Source organism: Heliangelus exortis, chromosome 30, assembly GCF_036169615.1.
Source record: "Heliangelus exortis chromosome 30, bHelExo1.hap1, whole genome shotgun sequence".
NCBI lineage: Eukaryota > Metazoa > Chordata > Aves > Apodiformes > Trochilidae > Heliangelus > Heliangelus exortis.
In genome coordinates this window covers 3,241,311-3,264,186 of record NC_092451.1, presented here as the reverse complement: position 1 = coordinate 3,264,186, position 22,876 = coordinate 3,241,311, and the positions used below count along the sequence as shown (strand labels likewise).

General features: G+C 39.5%; 1 protein-coding gene across 6 annotated transcripts in view; it reads right to left on the bottom strand.

Annotated features, from left to right (window-relative positions):
- LRRTM4 (leucine rich repeat transmembrane neuronal 4) overlaps nt 1-22,876 on the bottom strand; it is a 397,419-nt gene that overhangs the window by 80,021 nt on the left and 294,522 nt on the right. The window lies entirely within an intron of this gene.

Here is a 22,876-nt window from a genome sequence, read left to right as displayed (position 1 = left end):
GTAGAGATCCCAAGGAAGTCATAATCTTCATTAAATGAGGGACACAAAGCCAAAAACTCAAGGCACTGGCACTGAAGCAAAGGATAAGGTGATGGAGGCTGGAACTGAAGTGACAGAACAACAGGATAGAAGGACAGTGTCAGTCACACTCCCAGATTTTCCTTTGGCTCCCTAATCACAACAGCACAAGCTGACAGAATGGAACAGAACTGGCTGTAATTCAGGATTTAACAGAGCTGACAAACCCCACTTTAATTTACTAGCATGACTTGTAATTTTCCTAATTTTCTCATTACTTTTCTCTTACTGCTTCTCCCCATCCAATCAGCTGCCTCTGTTCACACCTTGACCACTCTCACTTTCCCTACAATATTAACAATGTAAATGTTATGAGCACATAACACTTGAGTACATGACATTTAAGAACATAACATATGAATACATAATGCCATGAGTACACAGAAAATCTAAGTGATAAAATAACAGTTTACTTAAGAACAAAACAAAACCCTGACAACTGACCTTTCAGCCAACCTCGATCCATTTATGCTCTGAAGAATTAAAAGTCTACATTGTATGAGGAACTTGGCTGGTTTATGCAGAGGATTATGTCTACAGACAATGTTTATCTTGTGAATAAACTGCTTGCTGGTTTGCCTCACTGTGTAATGGACCACTCTGAATAATCCAAATTTTAGAATGAAGTCTTTCTCCAGGTAGAAGAGAGTCAAATGTGTTTACATCAGTCATTTCACATCAGTCCAGCTCAGCACTTGGTCCTACACCTGCACTGCTTGTTTAGCACTTACATTTCATCAGTGTCTCAGCCTCTGCACATCAGAACCAGTAGATACAATAAGGAGGGATCAGAAAGCTGATTCCTTAACCCAGAACAAACATATCCAAGATAGAAGACAAGAGTCAGGAGGTAAAAAACTGACTACAGAATACATGAAAAAATGTACCAGCCAGTATTAAGGGCTGCCCCCAGAAGATGGAATTTCCCTCCCAGGGAAATTCTGCTGTTTCAAATTAAATTTTCCTCTAACAGAGGAACAAGAAAGTACCTGCTACTTTCAGAAAAAAAGATCTGAACTTGTTTCAGCCCTTGTAGACAAAAGGTTTTCAATGTTTCTAAGAACTAGTAACATAAAACCTAAAAATAACACCACCTATTTCAGTTTTATATACATAATACCCTGATATTTGCAAATCACTTGTAAATCTAACAGTCTGTACCAATTCATCTGCAGCCTGCAACAAAGTAAACTATGAACAAAAATGGGTTTCTCCTAAATGTCTTTTCATTCCAACAGGTGTCTGGCTAATTATAAATCAGGTCTTTGCCCTACAAGTGTCAGAACTATGACACGGGTTAGGATCTATTTGCAATTTACAGAAAAATACACACATCATTTGCTTCACAGTACACGATACAAATTCATCACCAGGACAAGAAAATAACACTCTACACCTCATCTCCTTCACTGTATTCCAAGAAGCAACCTGAGCTCTTTATGTTCTACGATAACCTGAGAGAAAAAACACAAGGATATTTTGACAACACCCCAGTAATCACCTAAAGAGCCTTGATACCTCCTGTCAAAACCCAGCACCTCCTTATTCCACCACTGCATGAGGGAGGCATCGTTTCAGCTGATCACCTGGGAACAGGAAACAGAGAGAATTTCAAGTAACAGAAGCCTCAAATTTAAGATTCCAGGAAGAAATACGTCTTAGGAACAATGTGCTGCCTTCACGAGTGCTTTGACACTAAAAACCAAGAACTACCACTGCTTGCTCGTGATTGGATCTTCCTGCCTTTTCCGTGAGCCACCAGGAGGCACCCACATGCCTGAAATACAACCTCCAGCCAAGGGTGTGAGCAGGCAGCCTGTGCTGGAATGCCTCACAGCTATGGAAAAGTTATTAATTGGCATCACTGAGACTTAATTCTCAATGACTGAATCTACTTGGGGTGGAATTCCAGCAACTCCTCAAACAACAGGACAATGGTTATTCCTGGTACCAGCAAGATCCACAGCAGCAACAGCAGGGAAACTGCAGAGTAAAGAGCAGGTGGGCAGTGACAGCTCTCACAACCTTTTCAAACCATCAGTTTCTGACGGTCACATGGGTGTGAACCTCCCTTTAATTAGATATGCATGATCCAAGTCAGCTTGATTGTAATCACTTACACATTACTAAGAAAGCACATGACCCCTAAATATACCATAGCTTTTAGCAAAGATACTGAGTCATTCTGCCCACTCTGAAGACGTTCTTAGCAAGAAGAGCATCAATATCCAACTGTTCTTTCAAAATAATCTTATCTGTTAGTTTAACAGTAAGTTCCAGAGTCCCTCACTGCTATGTAGCTCCTTGCTAGCAAGTGCACTACATACAGACTGGCACATACAATTTATTTCCTTAAAAATATGAGAGATTAAAAAGGCACAGGCCTGGAACAAAAACAGACAGAAGAGGAATAAATAAAAAAAAAAAGATTGTAGTCTAAGTATAAAAAAGTGTCTTAAGCTGTAAAATTATAATATTACTACATAATTAATCCAAGTAATTTTGTTATGACCACAGTATTACTTATCAGTGTATGGGAGAAGGTGGAAAGGGAATGAAAAGTGACACTAAAGGCACAGGTAGTTCTGAGGTATTAGTAGTGGAATTGAAGGGGAGAAGTTATACTGTCTCTTGCATTTACTTGACTATAATCATGGTTTTGATCTATGCTACTGGCACTTAGAGCACTGAAAAGGCCATTAAAACTCACCTGGTGAATTCCAGGAAACCATTCCAAGCACAAACCTCAAGTGCTCTTTGTACAGGAGTGCACGGGTGTAAAATACATTAACAACAACACTTGGTGCTAATTAATTTCAACCTCATTTGCCTAATGCCAGCCCATCAAGTCCTTCCTCCCTCGAAACAGGACTTCTTTCAAACAGTTATGAAGAAAATGTCAGTGAGGTTATTCATGGCTTGGCTGTAACACTTCCAGCCACATGGACAAAAACCTGCAAGCACCCCATCACACATCACAAAGGAACTTAATTCACAGATCTACTGATGAAGTGACAGAAGAATCACTTCACCAAGTGATGTCAGATCAGAAGTTCTCACTGCTGTTAGGAAAGACAACAAAACTAAACCTTGGTAGCCTGAGAAGCCAATCTGGCCACTGGGAGGTCAGTGCCAGGCTGCACTGAATCCTGGATGCTTCTTTTGCCAAACTCCAGTTCTGGAAATGTAAATGTGGTCGCTTCACTGGACACTAAAAGAGAAGCCCTCTGGAAAAAGGAAATAAATTAAGTTAACCAGTTAATAACTGCATCTTCTGAGTGCTGTACAGAGCCATCTGGACAGTGTGTGCTAAGGCAGGGCACAAGACAGCTTAGTTTTAGAAATCAAACCACTGCCATGCTAAGTGCTCTTTGGATATCAGGTCCTCATTTTGGAGGCTACAGAAAAATTGTATTAGCTGCTCCTTGCAGCACTCAATTGCATTTTTAATGTGCAGAAGAAGGCATCAGTTATGTCCTAATGAATTTTAGCTTTGTTTAGACCTACAGTTCTGCCTGGCAACCGTGGATACCAATTCCTGGATTTCAGAAGCAGACACCTTTAGCACAGGGGAGATAAGTGACACAATTACACAGCAAGTCAATGATCAAAGTCCTGATTCTGTTTTACAGTTCTGGTCTGTGGACTGGTTTAGCTCCCTGGGCAATGCTGTCAGATCAAAAGAGCCTTGCCTTGACAAAGGCTCATGTGTACAGTGATGCAATTTCTATAAATATTGATACGTGAACCTTAGTGGTTGGCAGAGGTGACAGAATATTGACTCTTGTGGTTTTACAGTAATTTAACTACAGCAAGAGCTGCTACAGATATCCACACAGGCTAACAAACAGGATGGCACCTGCCTGAAACCACTTGTCATAAATTTCAGTCAATCCTGCTAGAAAAATCCACTGTGCAGAGGGTACAAGCACAGTCCAACACAAGTTCTGTCTCTGTATTCATGCTGCAGGATCTGTGCATGCTACAAAATACCTGTAACTGAAAAGATCCTCTCCTTCCATGCCCTACAACTTGCTCCTACCCCCTGCCATGAATCTCTCTTCACTGAGGCAGGCAGAACACTACACTGTGTGTTAACTGCAGAATATTTGACACGACTAAAGCTGATGTCCCAATACTGCAACTTGGATCTGTAATTAAGACCTTTGCCCACCTATATTCAGAGCTCAAATGCTACTTTCCTAAAAATCAAAGCTACTTACTGTGAATGCTGTGCATAGGCAGCACAGAAATCAGATTTTTCTAGAAACCAGTTCTTTTCCTTCTGACATTTTCTATAGGACTCTCAGTTTCTACTTCACGGAAGTTCCTATTTCATTGTAACATCTTGATCACTTTTCCCTTGTACTTTTGCATAGCATATTTTGACATTTTTCTTTATCTTCTTGAAAAACTGTTGTCATATGTTTAATGAATAACGAAACATAAAAATAACAATTCATTTTGTAGTGTGATTTCCCTCCCTGAATTAAACAACCTAATTACTCCCTACTCTCATTAAATTAGTCACTTTTATTAGGCTATTTTACAATATACCTAACGTAAATTGGTTCCCAACTATTCTGAACCCAATTATAAAAAAAAAAGGTACCACCTTTATTGCACTCAGTCAATGTTAAATGCCATTATATTACTGGCTCCTGAGAATAGTCTTATAATAGGACAGGTTGCAAGAACAGAAATAAAAATTGATAATTGTAATATAATAACAGAAAGCTTGGCTAAACGATTTCAGACTTTAACCACAGAGAAATGGGTAAACTGGGCCAGAGGGTGATCCACTGACCACCAACTTTTGACTTTTTCTAAATGGGTGTATTTTCCACACACAGAAGTAATTTCCTAGAATTTAACAGAAGGGCAATGGCAGAACTAGAAATAACTTTTTCAATTTCAGTCTCAATCTTTGCCCAAATTTATCAGTCAGTCAAATGATTTGGCTCAAGAAGAACTGTATGTGACTAAGCAGAAATATTCAGCCCAAAAATCCAGAGGGACAGATTTTCTGCTAATACAGAACACCACCATTTTCCTGGCTCTCAAGTTAACCTCAAACAAATGGCCATACTTGAGAACTGCAGCTTACAGAGACAGGCAGCTTGCCTGAGGACTGGGAGGACTGCTCAGGAACCATCACTGAGGTTGTGTTTTAGGGGATATTACAGGGAAGAGGAGAGACACCAAGATCCAAGGCCATCCAGTGAAGAGGTAAGAGAGCAAAGGGCCAGCACTGCAGTCCCTGTCCAGGGCCTCTGTTTCTCCCACAGCTTCTGACTGCAAACATTGTCACCATCACACCAAAAACACTATGCAACTTCCTTGGCTTCAGAGCCTAATCAAAGACTCTAGAAAAAAGGGCCCTTTTCCAGCAGGATTTGGAAACTTTATGCATAAAGCAGATATATAGAGATACACTTCCAAGCCACGGAAGCATTTGAGGGAGTGGCTTTCAAAGTTTCTATTACACATTAGACCACAATCCAATTTCGTGGTGTCCTGGGGATTTGTACAAGTTAACAATATGATTCAGCAAGGCATGCAGTTTTCACAAGGGGTTGGGAGAAGGCAAATGCAAACTGTCAAGTCATATATATGAGGGCTAAAATCTCAATCGAGCATTTTGAAAGCTTGTCAGGAAAATTAATTACCCTCTTGATTTTAGGAGTTCATTTTTGTCCCAACAGACAAAGGCAGCATTTAACTATTAAAAACTTATACTGGTCGACAACTGACATCCAATTCATAACACAGCCAAAGGCAAAGCAGAATATTCAAAACAGAAATCCCCCAGGCACCTCCTTCTTTACCCCTTCTGTGTTTTGTTTTGTCTTTTGTCAAGACTTCCCGAAGAGTAAACCCTACACTCATGCAGAGAGATTTGTCAAGGAGTTTTTGTTATTCAAGATTCATTATTGGATTTCCTCAGAGGACTGATTTTTAACCCTAGTTTTCTGTGAAAATAAGACACTTCAAGAATTAAACAAAATCCCCACCTAAGATAGGAAATGCTTAATTGGCCCCAGAACACACACACCTCATGTCCTGGCTCAGAAGGAAGTTGTCTGCTCTGGTGCTCCAGCAAAGAAGAAAATAAGGGCTTGCCTCCTTCCACTCTAATCACTTGTGTCCATTAAGTTCAGCATGAAAACACAGCCCAGTGAGTAAAAAGGTCTAATGCCAGACACTGAACAGGCAGAAACACAGTGTGCAAACATGAGATGAAACAGCCACTGAAATTACTTTTTTTTTTTTTTTAATGAGAAAAATGGGTCATGATCTGCCCTGGAATGTAATTTTATCTTTTTTTTCACTCCATAAGGGAGAGTTAGCTTAAGCAAACCTGGAGCCATGTGTCCTCTGAGAGGGAAAAATGCAAAGTGCACACACACACACACACACACACACACACACACACACACACTCTCAGTGTTCAAGTACGTGCAAGGTGGAACAAAAACAAAGATAATTCTGTTCTTCAGTCACCAACCCCCATGACATGCAGCAGCAATCACAGGAGACAGGACACTGTGAAGTACATAGAGAAGAAACTGTAAAAGAATGTAATTTGTCAAACAAAGATCAAAAGCACCAACAACAGTAATTTTCAAAATGCTGTAAAAGCCTTGCCCATTTGAGATCAGAAATAATTGAAAACTCACGAGAACATCTTTTTCTCCCTTTCTCTAAGTATGAAACCACTTCTCAGAAGCACTGCCCAGTCATGACTGAATTAAATCCCTGGATTAATTTATGAAGTAGGAAAGAATTATCATATGTTTTAAGTGCATAAAAGGATTTCTGAGTGTTAGCAGATGAGTCAGCACTGAGGTGAGAGTATCACACAGCTTACTCCAACCCTGAGATGCTACCAGGAAAAATAAATGCCTTCAACTTCATAACCATTCAAGTAAAGCAAGGTTTCCTCAGACAATCAAGAAAAAAAAAAACCCCTTATTAGAATAACAAATATTCTTCTTCTTTGCAGATCTTTTAAACTCCTAATCTAACAAGCCCATCACCACTGTTCTTCAGCCTTATCTGTGTGCATCTGACTTCCAGTACAGGAGAACATTCCTGTCTGTGCAGGGAGTTGGAATCAGATGATCCCTCAGGTCCCTTCCAACTGAACCATTCCATGATTCTTTCACTACCAACAGAACATCAGATTCCCTGCTGTAATTCCACTCAAGCCCTTAACAACATAAAAGTCATCACGTGATGACTTATTTTGATAAGCAAGCAAAGCATATTGCACTAAAACCAACCAAAAAACCTCTCCCAGTAGGGACATGGATTAGGGACATCATTTAGTGGTGGACTTTGCAGTGCTGGGTAAACAACTGAACTTGATGATCTTAAAGGTCTTTTCACACCAAAATGGTTTTATGACTCTCTGTGCCCCAAATTTTCACTTAATCACATGAAGGTTCTTACAGGAGTGCTGAGCCAGCAGACCTTCAGACATTTTACCTCTTCATGATATTTGTACTGAATTATGCAAGGAGAGTATCCACAACTGCTCTTTGAGCTGACTGACAAGTTCAGTAAAAAATTTCTTTTAATTTGTCAGCATTTCATAATCTCTAAGTTCTTAGATGCACAGAAAACCTCTCAAGGATAAGGGGATTTATACTTGAAATATCTTTCCCCCTCCCCAGACAGTTAATGCTGGTTTACACTCCATTAAAAAATTAGGCTATAAGACTGTCCTAATGCAGATGATATGGTATTAACTGAATAAAATAGTGCAAAAGAGTAAGCAAAAGACCTGGTTAATTTTATTACCAAGATTGATTTATTGTCACCATATTAGCTTTACACAGGTAAACCACTACACATCTGGGTTTACCCTCTCAGCTTAGGAGAAAGGGAAACAAAAGCATCTGGAGTCAGTCTGCCAGAGAAAAATGGGAGAAAACCAAAACAAATCAGAAGCTGTAGCAGGAGAGGGGAGAGACCAAAGGGAAAGTGGCAGAGAATGTAATATTTGAGTCACCAAAGAGGACCTGGTTTAAAAACAAAACAAAAAAAAGCACTCACAACATAAATACAAAGCAAAAAACCAAAAGAAACCCCTAAGTATTCAAATTAATTACTCCAGCAATGTACTAGAGGCTAGATTTTCAAGATAATTCAGCACCCCATCCTAGAACTAGCAAGGTTGGTGACTGCTAGTTTCTGGAGCTCATTTCTGGCCTCATAAAAGGTCTGAATTATTTGAAAATCTGGCTTTTTTTTTTTTTTTTTTTTTTTTTTTCTTCATCCTACATTTTCATTTCAGTCACACTCATGATTTCCTCCCCAATCTTCCCTCTCCCTGCATGGACCAATCCTACAATAACCATAGTGAGGTAGGCAATTACCAACTTGCTAAAATGAAATTCTCAGTTACCTTCTGTGCTGCAGGGACTCTGCAGCACAAAATAGAATGAATCATGTGTGTCCACTGAAATTAAACCAAATACAATACAGTCTAAGTAGAGTCATTCATCACTCAGAGAGCCAAAGGGACTGTCATATTGTACAATACTCTGGTAGCATTCTGAAGAGAACATTTTCTCTTTGTAAATCAGGATGGACAGGGAGACTGTAATGCAGTGGTTACAGCAGCAATACAGGCTGCAGCCCTCACTCAACACAACCTCCAGAAATAGATCAGAGATATTTTGGGGATTATTTATAAATATACGTGAACAATTTTGCAGCATTTAGCAAATGCCCAGGTATACTGCAACACCAGCTCAAAGATGATCATGGTACTGTTTGGTAATGCACCACCAGAAATGAACATTCCTGACAAAAAGATTTTTTCAAGCCAATGATTAGACTGAAGACGACAGAAAACACGAATCCTGGGGAAGCAGCAGCAGTCTGCATGATTAACTGTCAGCTCCAAGCACTGCCCAAATACCATCTTAGGCTTCCTTGCAGACAGCATGCTGAAAGGACTTTTGAAAGAGCAATCAGGGTTATTTTGCAAATTACCATGTAAACTCTGCAAGCACGTGGGGAGAAGGCATAAAAGGACTTGTAAATTTAACATAAAGAAACAAACACAATTATCCAAGACTGAGCTATTCCAATTGCTATTCCAATACTTCCAAAATACATATCATGATCTTAATCACTTCAAGCCCAGTGCATTTGGATAATGAATACCTCCTGCAACCTGCTGAGCACACTCATCACTTCATGATGGCAACATAAATTGTTCCTAACAGCTACCAATTTACAATGTTGGTGGTAGGTAAGAGTTACCTGCTTCTGATTCTGTCCATACTAATTGATTTATTGGAAGCAAGGTTGCTCAACTTGTCCCCAGACAGGCTCCAGCTATTCTGTTCACTGGGCTGTCCAAATCCCACCATGACATCTCCTCCAAGCACGGAAAATCCCAAGCAGAGATCAGCTGTAAAACAACTCTCCTCATTACAAATACTTCCTAAGCAAATTTCTGGGCAGTGAAATCACTCTTCCAGGTACTTTACTTAGGGGGATGCTTTTACAGGATCTGAAACCAAGATCTCTTACATGATGATTCTCACCTGAAAGTATGAAACACAGAAATTCACCACAATGGCAGCAGCACTGATGATCAGTGCACTTGTATGGACACAGATGTGAAACAGAGCCTGTCAGAGGAGAGAACTGTTTAGCCTCCTCCTATACTGTACCCACCTCTCCTTGCAACAAATGCTCAGAAGCTGCAGAGAATGCCAGCTCTTGGACTACACCTTCATAATTCTTGGGGATGGAGATGTGGATTAAAGTTAGACTGTGGTGGGCCAGGTACAGAACTAAGGGAAACCTGCACAAACAGGACAGAGCAGAGTCAAGATCTCTATCTCACTCCATCTTGGCAGTAGAGAAAGCCTTGGCTGCACCTTCTAAAATGCCAGTTACTGCATTTGAAACAGTATGGACAGTTATTTTAGCCTGCTGCTAGTATGTGGGAGCAGCTGAGCTGTGATGGCATTTTGAGTTTTCAGATGTATACACCGCCTCCTGATGACTGCTGTACCTCAAATCAGAACATGAGCTAATTGACTTTAAATACTGAGCCTTTCCCTGTACAACATTTGGGGATCTCAAGATGAGTTCCTGTGCTCAGTAGTGTGGGTCTAATGGGCACTGCTTGTACAGTAGTGTTCCTTGCTTTCCAACATGGCTTACACAACTTGGAAACCCTACAATCTGGTTTTGTCTTCTCAGCCCTGAAATAACAAATCTGGAGTCCAACATGGAGCACCCTTAGCATTAACATCTCTTCAGGATTTCTTTTATCATTGTTGGGTTTCAGAAGGATGATCCTGGGCATGGCAGTAAAACAATGACACAGGTAGTACTGGATTTGTTAGAAAGTGAATTCCGACAGGAATATTGCAAGACAAGGAACAAATACTTGTCACATTTTTAAATGGCTGTCTCTTCATTCCCCAGCATGAAAATGGTCAGAAAATGTGGGTCTTTTCCTGATGTGCTCTTAAACAGTAAGTACTGATAACAAAATAGTACTTTCTGCTGGCTCAGAAAGGGAAGGCTAAAGATAGACTAAAAGAAAATAAGATGACACAGTAAAGGATAAACTTTAAAGATGCTGACAAGAATGCTAAAGCATTTTTTTTTTCTCTCACTTGCACTAAATTATGCAGTTAGGCCATGTTTTGTATTTTAGACTAGAAAACACAAGAACAGCAAAAAGTAGTAGCTTTCTACACTTCTCAGTCCTCCTCACTGCCCCATCTTCATAACAGACATAAAGAAACCATTCCTTTGTCTTCAACAAACCAATTCAACAAACCCTAGCAGAAAAGAATATTTGTGACACAAACCTCACTAAAAGTGGAAAAGAAAATGAAGCACAAGCACTAGGATGGCCAGGCACTGCAGCTGCACATACTCTGCCAGTGTAGATTTCACAGTGTCAGACAATATCAAAATGTTACACTTGCCTTAGACATGTATGTGCCACCATTAATCCTTAATGTCAAAATACTGAGTACTAATGAATATGAAAGGACACAACTTCTTCAAAGTACAGGAAGCCTTAAAACTTGAGGAGCATTGTTTTCCAGAGAGCAGTAAATCTCTGGATAATTAAGAACTGTTATCATTTAGTTCACATAAGAGAAATTAATTCTAAACAAATAGTCACCAACATTGAGCATCCTTCAGTTTGTAAAGACCTTACCCAATGTTTAACATTTTTTTCATTATACCATTTTGCCCTCTTCCCCCCACCCCTCACAGAGATATTACTGTTGGGAGATGTCATCAGTGCTGTTTCAGATCTGTCAGATATAATCTTCTAATCTGCCAACTTTTCACAAGGAAGAGATGAGCTCATGTACTGACTGACAAGATGTGCTGAAAAGTCTGGGCTTTCTTGAAGCCTGTTAAAAGTTTAAGTTCCCCCCTTATGTGAATACTGTCATACTTGGCCCTGCAATTTTCATAATGACAGCTCCTGTCAGTATAAAAGGGTAAATTATTCAGTTCAACTGGGAATGCTGACAGTAACTGTAAGAAGTGCCTTAGCAGTAAAGAAAAGAAAAAGGTTCCACATATCTAAAGAAAGATGTAGTAAATTTGCTAAGACACCTTAGGAATACTCAAGATTCCATCTCTTTTCTTGTCTCCTTCCAAAAACCTGGGAAGCTATTTAGTTTGGCAAGAAAGGAATAACATAAAAAATTAACCCGTATCAGTAATAAAGTTTAACAGACCTAGAGTCAGGTGTACAAAGATATTTTGATGTCTGTGATTTCTCACCTTTGCATTATTACAAGGACAGCACACAGCTGAAATCATCCAACTTCTCTGTGCTTTCAGTGAGAGATCTGAAGTTATCTAACATACTTTAAAAAGTAATTTTAAAAGCTCCTTTAGGTGCCTACCTGCATTTTATGAAACTCATTTCTACTGTTTCCTATTATGAAGGGCTATTACCATCTACACTTTGCAATTTCTTCTTCTCTGACATACATCAGAGCTAGAGATCCACCCCTGCAAAACACACTCTGAGATGGATCTCTTTTGGAGACGGACAGAGAGAAATAAATTGCAATTTCCTCTTTCTACTTGTTTCAATGAAAATTAGAAAAACAAACAGAAAAGCATGACTTCTCAGCACTGCAATGTGTATTATTTATGCCTTGCAGATACCTACTATTCATATTCAATATTTTCCATCTGCTCTTTCAACAAATAATGCAGGTGTAAAGAACAACAAGCAGTAGCTTCTCCACAAAGTGTGGAACTTACTCTCCACCAGGACGTCAATCTGGAATAAGATACAATTATATCATTGCAGACCAGCCTGAATAAAACACTACCTAAACCCACTACAACTTGCACCATCTATTCCCAATTACAACAAATACTGTGATACTTGTACCTGAGCTATCAAAAACATTAACTGTGAAGTGATACAATCTCTTTCAGTAATCGCAGTCATCATCTTTGTACTCTCCAAAGAAACATGCTCTGTTATCCAGATCTCAGCAGACACATAGCCATTGGGAAATGGGATTTCAGCCTCTCTCAGAACATAAATCCTATACTCTGCATATACTTGCAGAAGGCAGAATCTCTTTCCTTGTTTCCTAAGGGTGCAAGAGGCTTCAGTTCCTGGGGCTAAGGAAAGGCTGAACTTTTACAGACTTACCTGGTTTCATCTTAATTTCTCCCTCATACAGCTGTATTTTAATTTGTCTGCTGCAATTGCAGATAGAGTTATGTGGATTCAACTCCTAAAGAAATGCATCACCTAGTCTATGAAAGCAAAATGGTTAATAAATACCCTAAAGTTATCTGTAGCTTTTTTTCCACTGCCTAGGTCAAATGAGGGCACACTCTGTAGAGAGATTTGTGACCAACTGTAAGCTGTTCCCTTAAGATATCTCCAGCACATTCTCTTTCTGGAGCTAGAACTCCTGTAAATTTTCTAGGAATCATTCTGAGTTCAGGAAACTTTCAGAGTAGGCTTGCATTTGATTTTGTTTCTCCCTGCAGCTACTACAGAACATGAACACAATTTACTGAGAAGATCAGCCAGCTCACAGCACCATGTCCAGCTCTGGGGGGGTTGACCCTGGTTGGACACCAGGTGCCCACCAAAGCTGCTCTTCTCATTCCTTTTCTCAGCTGGACAGGCAAGAGAAAACACAAGGAAAGGCTTGTCATCAACATATGGACAGCAGACCACTCAGGAGAAACCATCATGGGAAAAAACGTTGACTTGGGAGAAATTATTTTAATTTATTACCAATCCAACTGGGGAAGAAATTATGATTTAAGAAAAAAGGAGGAAAGGAGGGGAAGCTTTTCTGGACAATGGAGAACAATCAAAACAAACAATCCCCCCTCTACACTATTCCCAGTTCTTACTGCTGCCAGTGGTTCAGAGGCTTGAAATTATACTCAGATGATTAGTTAGCTTCCAGTGTCAGCAAGATTAAGAGATTGATCTTTGCCTAGGATTAGACTAAGGCTTTTAGTATTTTTCCTAAGCACAGTGCACATTTTTAGTGGAAAGCTTCCCCTTTTGGACCCAGCTGTTGTATCATTAGGATCAATTCTGTTTCTTTTCTTCTTTCACAACCCTTCAGTCACTTCTCTTGTGGAAGATCAGATGAAAGTGCTACATATAGAGCTTGTGCAGAAAGTACCTAAGATAAATACAGTTTTATGTATGCAGTACTGCTGCTGGAAATAACAAGGAGGAGCTGATCCTACAGGAGCAGCCAGCTCTGTGTGAACAATTAGTGACCTACAAATCACAACTTAGGAAGCTCTGTGTTGCAAGGAGTACAAAGAAGGGTTATGCTTGTATTTTGTCTGTAATGACATCAATAACTTGGCACCCTTGCACAGCAGATTCTTCTGTGCTGCAGACAGAGATGGAGAATGCTAATATCAGCCATGATGGATGCATTCTAAATAAAGCCAGGATTATAGGATCTTTCAAGAAACTATTATTGCTATTCATCATTTTACAGTATCATTATACACCAGAACAAGCAATTTAGGGCATGGAAAACCAAATAAAAGCCCCTCTGCACACATGCCAGTACTTTAGATGATTGAAAAAAACTGATGGATGTTGGAAACTTTCCCACTAAGAAAAGTGGAAGGAAGTAATACGACTGGGTCAGATTTGTAAAACAATCCCCCTTCTTCCTTTACACACTGCTAGATGTGTCTAACCCAAGATTTCAAGAGGTCACTGCCTTTGGCCTCAGCTCTCTTCTCCAGCACTCCTAACCCACTCTTTTAGGAACAAGCATAGATCTGATCTCCACTGAGAATCTAACTCCCTTCTGGTGCTCCATTGGATAGACCAGATGTGAGTCTGGAGAAGAAACCACCTGATAAGAGCCGAGTAACTATTAAAGAGGAATTTCTTCATTTTATTTGTTCAAAACCAATTATTGTTATCACACATTTATTTATAGTAATGTAAACAAAGCACTTATAACCAGGGTGTGAAGATATAAGTTTAGAGTCATTAAAACACCAGGAGCAGAAAACACCAGGAAACAGATGACTTAAATCAGTGAAGCTGCAATATCTGAATTTATATCAAATGCACAGCTATGTGTCACATTCCAACTTCTGTCTCAAAGAGCTCTTAAAAATATTGCATATGGATGAGAGACAGGAAACTCTGGAACTACTACCACCAGTGAATCGACCACTTGAGCACAAAGTTTCTTGCCAGATGTTTTGCTGTGTGTGCACAAGGAGACTGCTGAACAGACACAAGGAAAATTGCAGCACAGAGTACAGCCAGCAAGCTGCCACCCAGGAAAATTCCACAGGGAGCCTTTCCTCCTGACGTCAGTCGTGCAGAGAAAGATTCACTGCCATGGACAGGTCAGTGCAAGACTGTAACTTTGTGGTCATAAACATGTCTGAAAGGCTACGTTTTCCTAAATGGATGAAATCCAACTTTCCTAAGCACTTACTGTAATTTAAAAATTCTGGGTAGGCCAAAAATCAAGCTGATTTACTAGACAAGGATCTGGCAAGAGATGCAATCCTCTCCCCACCCCTCACTGGTATAAACAAACACATTAGAAAACACATCCAAAAGATTCATTTAGCTTTGCTGCAGCATTTGCACAAAGCCTCTGGCTTCTGGCTCAGAACTTCTCACCATTATATTTTGTATTTCTCTTAATCCTGTTCTTCCAGAATGGAAAAGGAATGTCTTGTTTTCTCTCACTGATTCAGTGAGATTCATTTTCTTTTCTTTCAACTCCACTGATTAATATTTGCACAAAGAAGAAACTGGGTAATAGCAGAAGGATGAGAATATAAGATTCTTGACTTTCATCCCTGACCATTGCCTGTACATCACATGACCTACAGATTTCATTTAGAGCAAGACTTGCAAAAACATTCAGTTTTGACTTCAAGCTGCTCTAATTCAAGTCACTGAGAATGGTAATTGTCAGCTTCAGAGAGGAAAGCTAGATCAACAGAGTGGGATTTTGGAAATCCCATATTCAATATAATCACTATCATGCCTCGCAATCTCATGGAGGTGTTGAGAACATTTAATTAAAGCTGATACAACTCTGAGGTCCCAGTTGTGAACAGCAGTAGATGGAGGCAAAAAGTTGTTAATTAGAGGCCTTCTATTCAGATAGCTTTCAAAAACATGTCCTCAAAAGAGGACAACAAACAAAAAGTTGCAAAAATGTCATCAGTTAACTACTATAAAGGTTTTTTTACTGTATGAGCTTTTTTTATTTTTTCTGATGTATAATTGACTATTACATTCTTCCATCCACACAGATAAACACTTTATAGAAGATCTATGGACAATCACAAGAAAGAACAAACTAACAAGGGCAAAAATTTGAATGCAGCAGTGAAAGAATAGATACATTTTAAATAGAACTATTTTTATAGTGAGTAGTCTGACCTCAGCTTATGACAGCAGTCAAGTACAGCAGCACGCTGCAAGCTCTACACTGGCAGAGCTGTGGGAGATATCAAACTTTGATAACATCATTTTTACCCCTCTCACTTTGTGTAATTTGTGTGTATCACACAAGGGAGGAAGCTGCCAGTCTCCTGAGTAGGTGATAAATATGCTGAGAGATCTTATCTTCTTCCAACAAAGACCACATGCTTTCACTTGGCTCAGCAAGCACGTTAACTGCAGCTCACCTTGAAGGACCAGACTGTGATTTTGGTGAGGTCTCCAGTAGAGTGACAGACCTGTGGTCATCTCATCAGGTGAGTGATGAGTAAAGGCAATCAGAAAAGCACATGTTTAATTCATATATGATGCTAGAAGCATCCTAATTTTACAGTAGTCCTAGTTTTACAACAACAAAAAAACCCAAAAATGGGTTTACAGACCCTTTACAGACACAAGATAATAAAAAATCTATCCATGCAGTTGCAGCACTCTAATTTCACTCTGGATTCGTGGGTGTGTTATCTCAAAGAGAAGAAGCACAGAAGCAAGCCCTGCGTACCTGAATGGAGATTAGATTTTAAATGATACAACTTCATCCACTAAAATTACACACAACACTTAACATACAATCTTTCTTCTACTATTGTTCTTTTAAGGATAGAGACATTCATTGAAACTTACCCTGAAGCATCTGAGTACTGAAATCCCACTGAAGTCATTGAGTAGCAATGAGCAACCACAGAGCTGGCAACTGTTTGTTACCATTTGTGTTTCCCTTGAAGCATTAAAGCTGTGTTATGCATGTCAAAAACGGTTATTTAGAAGCACTAATACCAAAAGCAAAGTTTCAAAGTCATACATCGATTTGAAATGGCTCATTTTAAGGTATAAAACTTTAAACGTGTCAATATTTTCAAAGACTGAACCTTTCCCATACAGAAGCTTATAGAAGTTTGCTTAATCTGCCAGACAGGATGACAAAGCTGCAGAGTGAAACACTAGCTAAGCCACTTGTCAGGTAAGTCCCCAGCTCTGGGAAACACTCTGGCACAGACAGGAGAAACGGAAGGGAAAATAGCAAACAATAACAAATGAAAGAGAGGGAAAAAAACCCCAAACACTAGCAACAATCTCCATCTTACTAACTGGAAGGAAATGATGACATGTATTATCATCAAGCCTTACTGAATCAGTACATCTGATTCTTCCTGAGGCCTTGTATAATTCTGTGTGGGACATAGGTGCTGCCTGCACTAACAGTGCAAGCAGAGAGTTTCTGCTTTTGGGCACTACAAGGCAAAACAGTGGTTTGAATTCTTAGTAAACACCTAACCTCTTGTATTTCACTCAAGGAAATACAATACAAATGGCTTGTCTAACAGCATTTACCATCAAGGAAAATACCACAGGTCATAGGCTGTGTCATCCATTACAAAAGCAGTTAATTTGCAGTGTTAAATAAAGCTGTGCAGGTGCACAAGGTTTTGCAAACTACCTGCTTAAGCACTTTTACAGTCTGGGTGTCACAGTGCTAAGTAATATATAAAGTAAACAAATATTTAGAAAAAAGATAGGTAAGACAGAGAGACCTTAGATCAGCTACTGAAGCTGCACAAAGCATGTGGCTACTGTGCAGTTCCTAAAGATAGGATACAGGACTTAACTGCTATTTAGTCATATACACAAGGGACACACGGACTCCTCCTCTCTCTGCTCCTGCAAACATTCTCTTTTTGATGGCCCTGGGCATCCCACCTAAGCAGCAGGCTCCTGTTGTCAGGTACAGCTTTGGTCTTACTGCCTCCCTCCATCTAAAGCCTTCACACACTGACTTCCAGAAAGAAATGCACAACAATTGAGAGGCAGACACTTTTGTACAAAAGCAGTTATTGCCCTACTGAGGTCAGAACACTCATAACACATCTACCTTTTTATATACAAATGATTCAAGCCTGATATACATTAAAAGACAATTCAGTGTGTAGGGTTTTTCTTGGTTGGAGGCTTTTTGGTGTTTTGTTTTGTTTTTCTGGTTTTTGTTAGTAGCGGGTTGTTGTTTGGTTTTTTTTTTTAACAAAGTGCAGTTGCTCCCCCAAACTGTTTCCTCTTATCCCTTAGCTTAAAAGCATACACATGAAATGATATGCACACACAGGCAGTCTTGTTGGCATCCTCCTTTGTTTTGTAAGAACCAAGCAAGTATGATTTAAGCTGCAACTTGTAACAAAAGGAAAATAAAGAAATGCTATTACAGTTAGTGTAATAAAACCCTCTGCAAGGGCTTGACAGCCAAGAGAAAGTACATTGGCTCAGAATAATTGAAATAATCAAAAGGGGAAAACATGAGAAGCCACTACTGGTATAGGTAAAACTAACTGGTAAGCCACTGTATATGTCAAAAAGCTCATCCAGGGCTAGCTCAGAGCTCATGGAGGTGATACAGTGAATAAAGTGAAATATATTACAAGTAATTCAAGAGTCAGTAGGACAGTGTAAAGGTCTGCACTACAGTTGAGTGTTAGTACCAAGGTCAACAGCCTAAAAATGTAACAGAGACACACAAGATGTGATTGCTGATGTAAGCAGCTGTTGTATTGAGTCCAGGCACACCTGTGGGGTCAGAGAAAGGTGAGAAGGAGCCAACTCTCAGCTTGTGTCACCCACAGACTGTGTGGGAGATTCTTTGTTTTGCATATCCCCTACTAATTAGCTGAGTTCTAGAGGGTATCTGGAACACAGCACATCTTGTCTGGTTTTCTGATGAAAGAAAGGACAAGGTGGCACTGCCTTTTTTTTTTTTTTCCCATCTTTCATCATGCACACATTGTGTATTCCCAAGGCACCAAAGGCTGGAATCAGATGAATGAATTACATAACTGGCCAAGACTGAAGCATATTCTGCTTCTTGCTGCTCACTCCAATTAAAACAACTCTGCTCTGGGAAATCAGTACCCAGTCACACCCCAAATGGAACTTGCCTTTCACCTTTTCCCAGTCAAAGCAGCACAACACACGAGGATCAGATACTGCCAGATCTCTTCTGGAGTGGGACCCCTCCAGACTAGTTTAGTATTTACAATATTAAACCTTCATGCTTGAAAAACATAAAGACTTTGGGAGATCATCAAAGTAAAGGTAATAATTAAAATAGGGGAGAGAAAGAGAAAAAAAAGAAAATTATTAAATTTACCAACTCCTGTTGTGTGTGTGACAAAAAGCTTCCAACCAAAGAGCCAATATTAAGTAATCCTTTTTTTTCTTCTTCCTTCATTGAAAGACTGAATAGAATATGTTAAAGTGACATTTAGAAGAGGGAATGAATTGTTGTTCAATCCAATGTGACACAGAGAACACCAAGGGTTTCTATTCTACACGGTTACCGTAATTAACAATGTTGTCCACAAAGATTGAAACTTAATTAACATTTTTAAATTGGGCTTTGACATTTTTAGCTCTTCCTATAAAAGCACTTATGCAGCTGTGTCACTAAAACAGAGAAGCTTCACAGCTTTAGCTGTTTGAACCACTCACCCACTGGAGGCTGACTGTGTTTAGACTGCTAACAACAGGGAAACACTGAACCCAGATGTAACTTCCTGAACATTCCCAACATCCACCAGCATTCGGAAAGCTTGCTACAAGTTACTCAGGTAGTTCAGTGACCAGTACTGGACCCCTTCTTCTGAAACAGGATTAAATTACACACAAAACGTGGTATTAATTGACTTTGGGGTGCTGAAGACAGAGTTCCTCGTGCGTTCCTGGTCTCCCAACAGTTCACTCTCTTTTCCAAGTCACTGCTTGACAGTTTAATGGTTTTTGATCCAAGGACAGTCAGGACTCCTTCTTGGGTAATTTCCTGTCTTTGAGTATTAAAAAACAGAACATCAAGACTTACACACTGAAAAAGATGAAAAATTCCTTTATGTAAGACAGAATTATGTTTCTGTTAAAACAGTAAAGGAAATGTAAAGTAACAGTAAAATTATGTATTACACATGGAAAAGCAGAAGGAAGAAAGAAAAGGTTGGGAGGAAAAACATTTTTTCCGAGTTCCAGTAGAAATTGCAGTCCCTTAAAGGCTCTCACATGCAAGGGAAAACATGCGTCATCTCCTGTAGAGTGGGTTGTTAGTGGGATCTAATAAAATTCACTTTACTGGCAAAGGATTGTTAAACAGCAGAGTTATATATATAATGCAACAGGTACACGCTGCAATGTGTACATGTACCAACTTAGACATGCTACAGTAAACAACTGTCATTTGTGTTACTGAATATTGAACAGCTTCATTTAGAAAGCAGAGCTGTTCTACCTTTTATCTGTGCACGAGGTGTCAAGACACAATCACTTATCAATCTATTCAAATCAAACCTAAACCAGAGCTTCTTACATAAACACACAATGCAATTAGAAGGAAATGGTCATCTCAATGTTGCCATACTAATGAGAACTGCCTCTATGAAATGACTATATTCATTTAATTAAAAAGCCCATTATGAATCCAATTCAAAACCCTGTTCATTGAACTCTTTCATGTAAATCTGATTTGCTGTTGTAGAATGTTGGGAGTCATACATTTATTTGTATAAACAGGCTCTGAAGAACAGAGTCTTAGGAAAATACAGGCAGTCCCTTGTGAAGGGGTTTTAAAGAGTTAGCTATGATTATGAAACACTAAATACTCTGCTAAAATACTTGTGACTCAGACTCATGAGTGGCACGAGGCAGTAGTTTCCAATCAGGTCCTTTCCCAGCAGACTTGTACCTGTCCTGCTGCAGGAACAGCTCAAGTGCATGTGCAGCCAGTGCTGAATCACCTCAGACTTCAGCAGGATTGCTTCAGCTGTGCTATCCTGGAGTGGGATGATGAACCTCAGAGGGACTGATGGACCTTAAACCACTTCCAGAGTCCTCCAGAGCAAGCCATCCCTGACTATTAGCAAAGTCATATGGGTAAAGATGCATTTATCATACCAAGTTACTTGGACACAAAACAGAAATAAAGAAAAATGCAGCAGCACAGAATTCAGTATGGGTACAACAGGAAATGAAGGTTTTCAGCATTTGTGTACATTAGTTTGGTCTTCACTGAAAAAACAGTAGGAGTTGAAGCTGAAAGATGCTAAAGAATATGAAACATTTCTCAATGAAAATTTGGGGAAAAAGCACTGTAAATTTTTTTACAGTAAATTTAAAAGTTTTAACAGCCAGATCAACAACTTTTGCTTTGAAAAAGCACTGCATGGGTAAGCAGCTGTTTGGTTTATCTCCCTTAACTCAGAGGCCTAGTTAACAGGGCATAAGAGTACCTTCAATATGCAGAAAAACTACTTTAAAAAACAAGCAAGTTCCAGAATGCTAACCACAGCACAGGGGTATCTGCAAGATGTTTGCCCCTAATAAAAGCAAGAACATCTTCAATTCAGCACCAGACCCAAGCTGACCTGACTTTAAGAAACACTGCAACACATAAGATTTACTTGGAGTCTCAAAGACAACAAGCAAAAGCCTTGCACTGCTTTGCTTTGCACTTCCAGGCACACCCCTGTGTACTGAATGCTGAATCTCCCTCACCCACCATGTCCTCATTACCACCAGCTGAGCAGGAATGGCAAAGCAGAGGGAGGGAAGAAAACCTGACACTCACATCTGATCTGTTTAGATTTTCAGGGCTTTGGGATCAAATATTGCCCATGCAATGTGTGTCTAAGTATGCCAGCATTCCAGTTTCAGGCAGTATCTCTGAATTTTACATGAATATAGAAAAGTTATGGTCTTCATGCTAAAGAGGTTCTCAGTTCCAGGGCTGAACTGTAGTTTCAGACATTAAACTTGGGTCCAGACATCACAACACTTGAATTATTTATGTGATTGCTAATGTTAAGACCCAGCATTTAAAACAAATGCCTTATGCCCTAGTCTTTGGCACACACATTTACTGCTAATAAAGGCATGTAATGCCAATGACCTCCATTCCAGATTTCAGCTACACTTAAAATTTAGTACACTGGAGGCTGAAAATCATGAGCTGCCTGTATTTACATCCTATGCAATCCTCTTGAAATTAATAGAGCTTTCTAGCATACAGAGCAGGCAATTTGGCCCAGAGTAAGCAAAAAGCACACTTTCAGCTTTTAGTGCAGATTATGGCACATTTTGTTAAGCTGTCAAGCATGTCTGGTAAAAGCAGGCTAAAAGAGTGACAAGCCAGCAGTGCTGCCCTTTGGTACTTCACATTTTGCAGCATATTAGTTTCCATAGCTCCTTAGAAAACAGGATTTTAGGAGAGCCTCATTAGTCATGCCTATATATTGTGAATGCAGTTATGTTCCACCAGATGTTGCTAAGTATTCTGGACAGTCTTCTCTACCTCCAAGTCTGTACTGTTGGCCATCACCACACCAGCTAAGGATCTCCTTGTATCAGGTTAATGTGAGGTCACGTGGACCTTTCTCTTTGGGCATTGCTACTGAAACAGATATAGCACTTTTCTGAAAATAAAGGCAAGCAAAGAGAATATAAAATGGTAAGATGAAGGGTTATTCTTAACGTAATCCTCTGCCAAATGGAAAACCATTTGACCATCATTAATGGTCAAATGCTAGAGTCTAGATGTGTTCCATTTCTTCTAGAAGCTCATTTTCTGGACTCTTGAATATTTTGTTCTCTTTCAGATGTTAAAAATGAGAACTTAGGAAGAATAACATAATTGTTATTGAATCAAGAGCTTCACTTTAATCTCATGTAGCTGTCACATTATCAAAGTATCTCTGAATTTTTTTGCTACGTGTCAGTGGTGCTAATTGCATGAGTGGGAAAATCTCAGACTACAGTAAG